This window comes from Pelodiscus sinensis, chromosome 9, assembly GCF_049634645.1.
Source record: "Pelodiscus sinensis isolate JC-2024 chromosome 9, ASM4963464v1, whole genome shotgun sequence".
Taxonomy (NCBI): domain Eukaryota; kingdom Metazoa; phylum Chordata; order Testudines; family Trionychidae; genus Pelodiscus; species Pelodiscus sinensis.
In genome coordinates, this window is record NC_134719.1 from 42,951,295 (window position 1) to 42,957,294 (window position 6,000).

Below are 6,000 nucleotides of genomic sequence, written 5' to 3' on the forward strand. Positions count from 1 at the left end.
AGGGTGACCAAAATTGCAAATGAAGCACGGGATTTAAATATCCCGCACTTGATTTGCATGTTCCCGGCTGCTCGCCATTTTAGAAATTGACTAGCCCAAAGTAACTGGCCGCGCCTACATGCGGCAGTGAAATAGGATTCTGAAATAAAGCTCTAACTCAAATTAGCTGGTAAATCTCATTTCAGGAGGAATACCAGCTCATTCGAGTCAGGGCTTTATTTTGGAATCCCGTTTCACTGCCGCATGTAGATGCAGGCAGTTACTTCGGGCTAGTCAATTTCTAAAATGGCGACCGGCCGGGAACATGCAAATCAAGCGCCGGATATTTAAATCTCGTGCTTCATTTGCAACTTCGGTCACCCTCATTAGCCTCCCTAGATCCATCTAGGGGCTAGTGTAGACGTACCCTAAGAGAAAAGGGATGAATTTTGGCCCAGTCTTGTTTTTTTAGTTCATAAATGTATTATGCCCAGACTCTGAAGTGGTTACAAACAGAACAAAGTAAATCCTGAAATCATCTGTCCTTTATATGTTTATATTTTGACAATGCAAGAAAGAGTGTGAAGCTCTTTTGTAAGAAAAAGGAGTATCTCTACATCTTATTATTCTCTCATTGGCACATAGTAACTGAGCCTTTGCAACAACAATACAATTGGGAAATAAAGATAATTAAGAAACATAAAATATGTCACTCCTCTTGAACCCAGTTGGAATCTAAGTTGTGTGTGTATGTCTCCTAGTGAAAACAAGAGCTTTAGTTTTGTCTTTATTCTCATAATTTTATGTAATTGACCATTTGCAATCCTCCATCATTTAAAATGTCTAATAACTATGCTCAGAAAGTGAGCCCTTTCTATAATATTTATAAATATTTCATATGAGCTGGAGTTAATACAATTTATTTATCATGCATGAGAGCCTGCAATAGGTTTATAAAAAGTAAAGGGTGTTAACATGCGGTAGTGATTTAATAATCAGAATGATTTTAGAATATTAATTAAAAAATAATGGAAACTAGATGGCTTAGGTGATTAATAGGATGCAGAGGTTCAGATCTGGGGAGATGTCAGAGGTGTGACATGGCTTAGTGGGAAGTGCAGCAGCGGTTTAGAGTCACAAACACACACCCAATATTCTGAAGCCATCTCAGCGTTAGCCCAATACTCAGTGGAAATTAGCATAACCACCACAAAAACCATTTTGCTGGCCAGGGATCACAAGGGCACATGGCCATCCATGTATCTTCCCCTTTTCCTGAGTATACCCCTTTTTCCAGAATCTGGGAGGAGAGGAAGATGGCATAAGGATTGCTGTGGTGTTGCTGTACCACCTGACGATCCCCTGCTTGCTGGACCAAGTTCTTTCTGTCATGGATCTGTTAAAGAGCTATCAAGCTACTTATGATTTTTTACCTCTGTTGACTAATGTGCAAATATGAGGAAAAGTTCTCCTTTTCAATCCACTGTACAGACCTTTTTCACACTCCACGCTACAGATTAAAGAGGAGAATCTGGCCTGCAATATCCTACAGATTAGGATATCAAATGGATTCTGGCTTAAGATTTTTGGATCCATAACTCAATAAATGAATTCCAGAACAGCATATATGATGACTATTTGTGTTGTTATAGTGCATGTATAAACACACAACAGACACAGTCCTTGTCTCAAGGATTTGACCACTAACTGATGAAGATAATCAGTATCTTGATTACCCTACAATGTTATGTTCAAGACCTTGTGTGCATGAGAATGCAAAATAGAAACAGCATATATTGTCCAGGTATTCATTCTGGCATGATTATTTTGGAAATTAACAGTCATAATTACCATATGGGATGACACTTTCTGCTCATATATATGCCTAGATCATGCCGTTTCAGCTATACATTGTTTATTATTCATTACAAGACTCTAATCATGGATTCAAAGATGGTCCAGTGATGAAATGACACTTAACTTGCATTTTCTCACAATTTTTGCACTGCTCAGCATGAATAAGCTGTGAAATGTATTGGGAAACAATGTTTTAATGACTTTATTTTAAAATACATTTCTGGTTATTCATGCTGAGAAATGCTTATCTTTTGAACTCTCAAACTGCTGTGTTGAGCAAAATGGGGTCAGTTTTCCTTTAACTGTTTCAGATACCAAAGCTTCAATGGAATTTCTTATATGAAAGGGGAGGCAGCTATTTTATAGTATGTGTGTGTGTGTCAAGTTTCTCTGAAGTAAAAGGAACCTCAGATGTTGCCTTATGACATGGTTCAAAAGCTGTAATTCCCACTGCCAAAGGTCTGATGTTAAGTATCTTGCATGTTCAATTACATTTAAGTATTAGAAAAGCCACTGAAATTAATTTGCTGTAAATTATCCAGAAGTATATATGGATTATGGCCATGATATATTCTGTACCACCCAAAAGAATCCCATATCTTTATTCTTGGTATTCTCTTCTACCCTCTGTTTCCTTCTTCCCACTGCCACAATTGCCTGTTGTTTCCCATAGTGTCTTGTCTTAGTGTGATCTCTTTATATTTTAAACAGGACAGGAACAGTGCATCTACTTGATATGTCAAGTACTATTCCCAACTGTGGTGCTAAATAGATACAACTGTTTAATAAAAATATATTTATGGTGTTCCATAAATATTGCATAGAATAATGTTGTGTGTATTACTGTTCTGGATACAGTTTGGCTACATCTACATTGGCATGATCTTGCGCAAATACTTTTTAACGCAAGAGTTCTTGCGTTAAAGTATTTGCGCAAGAGAGCATCTACACTGGTATGTGCCTTTGTGCAAGAGATGTGCTTTTGCGCAAGAGCATCCGTGCCAGTGTAGACGCTCTCTTGCGCAAGAAAGCTCTGATGGCCATTTTAGCCATCGGGCTTTCTTGCACAATAAATTCATGTTGCCTGTCTACACTGGCCTCTTGTGCAAAAACAGTTGCGCAAGAGGGCTTATTCCTGAGTGGGAGCATCATAGTTCTTGCGCAAGAAACACTGATTTCACACATTAGAACATCAGTGTTCTTGCACAAGAACTCCCCGCCAGTGTATACAGGCTGCATGTTTTTGCGCAAAAGCGGCCACTTTGGCGCAAGATCGCGCCAGTGTAGACACAGCCTAAATGTTCCCACATATGTTGGCTGAGCTCTTTGGGTTCTGCAATTTCAGCTGCCACCAGTTTGTTCCTCACATAAAGTGGGCTGTGCCCACAAAAGCTACATGTTTTGTTAGTCTATAAAATGCTACCAGACTGTTTGTTGTTTTTTAAGTTTATCCTGTACAGACTAACTCGGCTACCCCCTGAAGCTTATAATCACTATTGTTATTTTTGGGGGAAAAGGACTAAGAAGTTCATTATAAACTGGGCAACTAGAAAGATATATATGATCATCAACACTAAAAAGTTAGACTAAAGGATTTATTGGAGCATAAGCTTCCGTGAGCAAAGACCCACTTCGTCTTTGCCCACAAAAGTTTATGCTCCAATAAATCTGTTAGGGTATGGCTACACAGAGAAGTTATTTTGAAATAACTTTCCTATCGTCTACACAAGCCAACCACTATTTTGAAATTAATTGGAAATAACAGAGGGCTTATTTTGAAATTGGTAAACCTCATTCCACAAGGAATAATGCCAATTTCAAAATAAGTGCTGTGTAGACGCTTATTTTGAAATAGAGGGCCTCCAGCTCTTCCCAGGGTGCCCTGCTGGCCACTTTGGCCACAACCAAGAAAACTACTCTCCCTCCCCCCTTTCCCGGAGCCCCCTTTCCCGGAGCCCTTAAAGGGGTAGAGTCTGGCCACAGTTCCTGCGCCAGCTCCAAGCCTGCCAGCCCAGCAAACAGTCTGTCCTGCTCCTGACCCAGTGGCTCGAACATGAGCCAGCAAGCCACTAGCAGCCAGCTGTCCACCACTCCCCAGGAGCAGTCTGCCAGCTCCCAGGAGTCTGCCAGGGGCTGGAAAAGGCAGGCGCCTTCCTAGTTCAATGCGGAGATCATGGACCTCATTGTGGTTTGGGGGGAATCCTCCAATGTCCATGATCTCCGCACTAGAAGGAGGAGTGCTGCTGTCTATGACAGGATAGCTGCCAGGATGGTCAGCAAAGGCCACATCCGCACCCAGGAGCAGGTGCGGATGAAAATAAAAGAGCTTCAGCAGGCATATGCCAGGGCCACAGGGGGCAGCTCCCAACCAAGGGCACACACACCAAGCTGCCCCTATTTCGACACTCTGGACCACATCCTGGGAGGCAGGACAGTCCATGCCCCCCAGGTGGCTATCAACCCTGGGGCAAAAGGCCCTGACCAGGGCATTGAAGAGGAGGAGAGCCATGAGCCACAGCAGACCAGATGGAGCATGCTGAACAGCCAGGACCACTGAGCTGCCCCAGCAGACCTGTCGCCGGTGTCATCTGAGGCCAGGGAGGCAACAACACGAGTGCCATCACTGTCCCCTTATGCGGGAGGAGGGGGGAAAATGGGATGGAAACCAGGGATTGTACCCGTGGGCCTTGCTGTCCACGGATCACGCAGCAACCTGTTCATATGCGAGCATGTGCCATGCAACCCCTGGGCACGTGGCCCCAGCTGGCTGCCACACCGGGGCCTTACCCTGTTATCCATATGCATATGTGAAGAGGCATGACATTCTTCTGACTCCGGGATGGGACACAACAGGACGCCCTCCCTCCACAAGGTCACTCTACACAGAGGCAGGGGACATCTCCCCCCCCCCCCCCACACACACACACTATATACATCACTGGGACAGGGGTACAGTCTCAGGGCAGCTCCCACTCCTGGGGATAGCAAGACATTCCAAACTTGGCCTGTGTGCAAGCTCATCAGCTCTGATGGTGAAGGGAACGGTCATCCTCACCTTGAAGAGGGGGGCTGGGCTTCACCCACTGTATGCTCAGGGATAACTGACCACTTCTCTTGTTTTTCCACAGCCACACCAGCTGCACGTGCAGGGTGTACCGCACCACCCAGGACACGCTCCCACACCCGAGGGCTCTGCAAGACCACTCGTGCAGTGGAGGAATACCAACAGCAGCACTTTGGGGCACAGAGAGCCCTACACCGCACCCTCCAGCACTGGGTGCAAGAAGACCTGCAGCTCTGGTGGGAGCAGCTTGCCCAGGGCTATGCCATCTACCAGCACCTGCAAACCTGGTGCAGAGTGAGCTGCCTGCTGCCTCCCCAGCTACCACTTCCCCTCCCGCTTCTCCCTTCACACCCTCCATCCCCTTCCCACTGTCGATCCACTCCCCAACCTTCCAGAGACGCTGGCCTGGCGAGACCCCCAATCCTAAGCCCTGAGCTTCCCCTCCTCCTTGTTCTTCTTGCTTCCCCCTTCCAGCTCCCTCCTCCCAGGTTTCCCCCTCCCCTTTCCCACCCTCTCTTCTCCTGCCTCCTTTCCCCAGTCTCACCAGAGTTTCATTCCCCCCCCCCACCCCATTTTGTTAAATAAAGAGAGTTTGTGTTCACGAAAAAATGTGTATTTTATTTGACATCAGGAACGGGGGTTAGGGAGGGGTAAGTGGAAGGATGAGAGGGAGGAATTTGGCACAAGCCCCCAGTGGGGCACACCAAGGAGACTGTTAGTGCTTCTCAGGGTGGAAGCTCTCCTGCAGGGCCTCCTGAATACTGACAGCCACCCGCCCTGCCCCGATGGACCTCCCGGATGGCAGCCAAATGGGTTTTGTGTGTAGACGCGTTATTTCGAAATATCTTATTTTGAAATAACTATTTCAAAATTAGATATTTCGAAATAATGCTGTAGTGTAGACGTACCCTAAGTCTATAAGGTGCCACAGGACTTCTCATTGTTTATGCAGATTCTGACTAACACTGCTACCCCTCTGATACTAAAAAGTTACTAAAGACAATCATGTGTGGATCCTGGTATGAACTGACCATTATGGCAACATGGAGACATGTAACCTAAAGGCCATATTCTCATTTGGTGTAAATAGCATTAATGTT

General features: G+C 45.1%; 1 long non-coding RNA gene across 1 annotated transcript in view; it reads left to right on the forward strand.

Annotated features, from left to right (window-relative positions):
* The window catches only part of LOC142830673 (uncharacterized), a 35,761-nt gene extending 30,350 nt beyond the window's left edge, over positions 1–5,411 (forward strand). Inside the window, exon 3 of the long non-coding RNA XR_012906121.1 lies at positions 4,965–5,411. This is a non-coding gene — a long non-coding RNA (uncharacterized LOC142830673). The remainder of the gene's footprint in view (positions 1–4,964) is intronic.
* Positions 5,412–6,000: the final 589 nt, after the last annotated feature.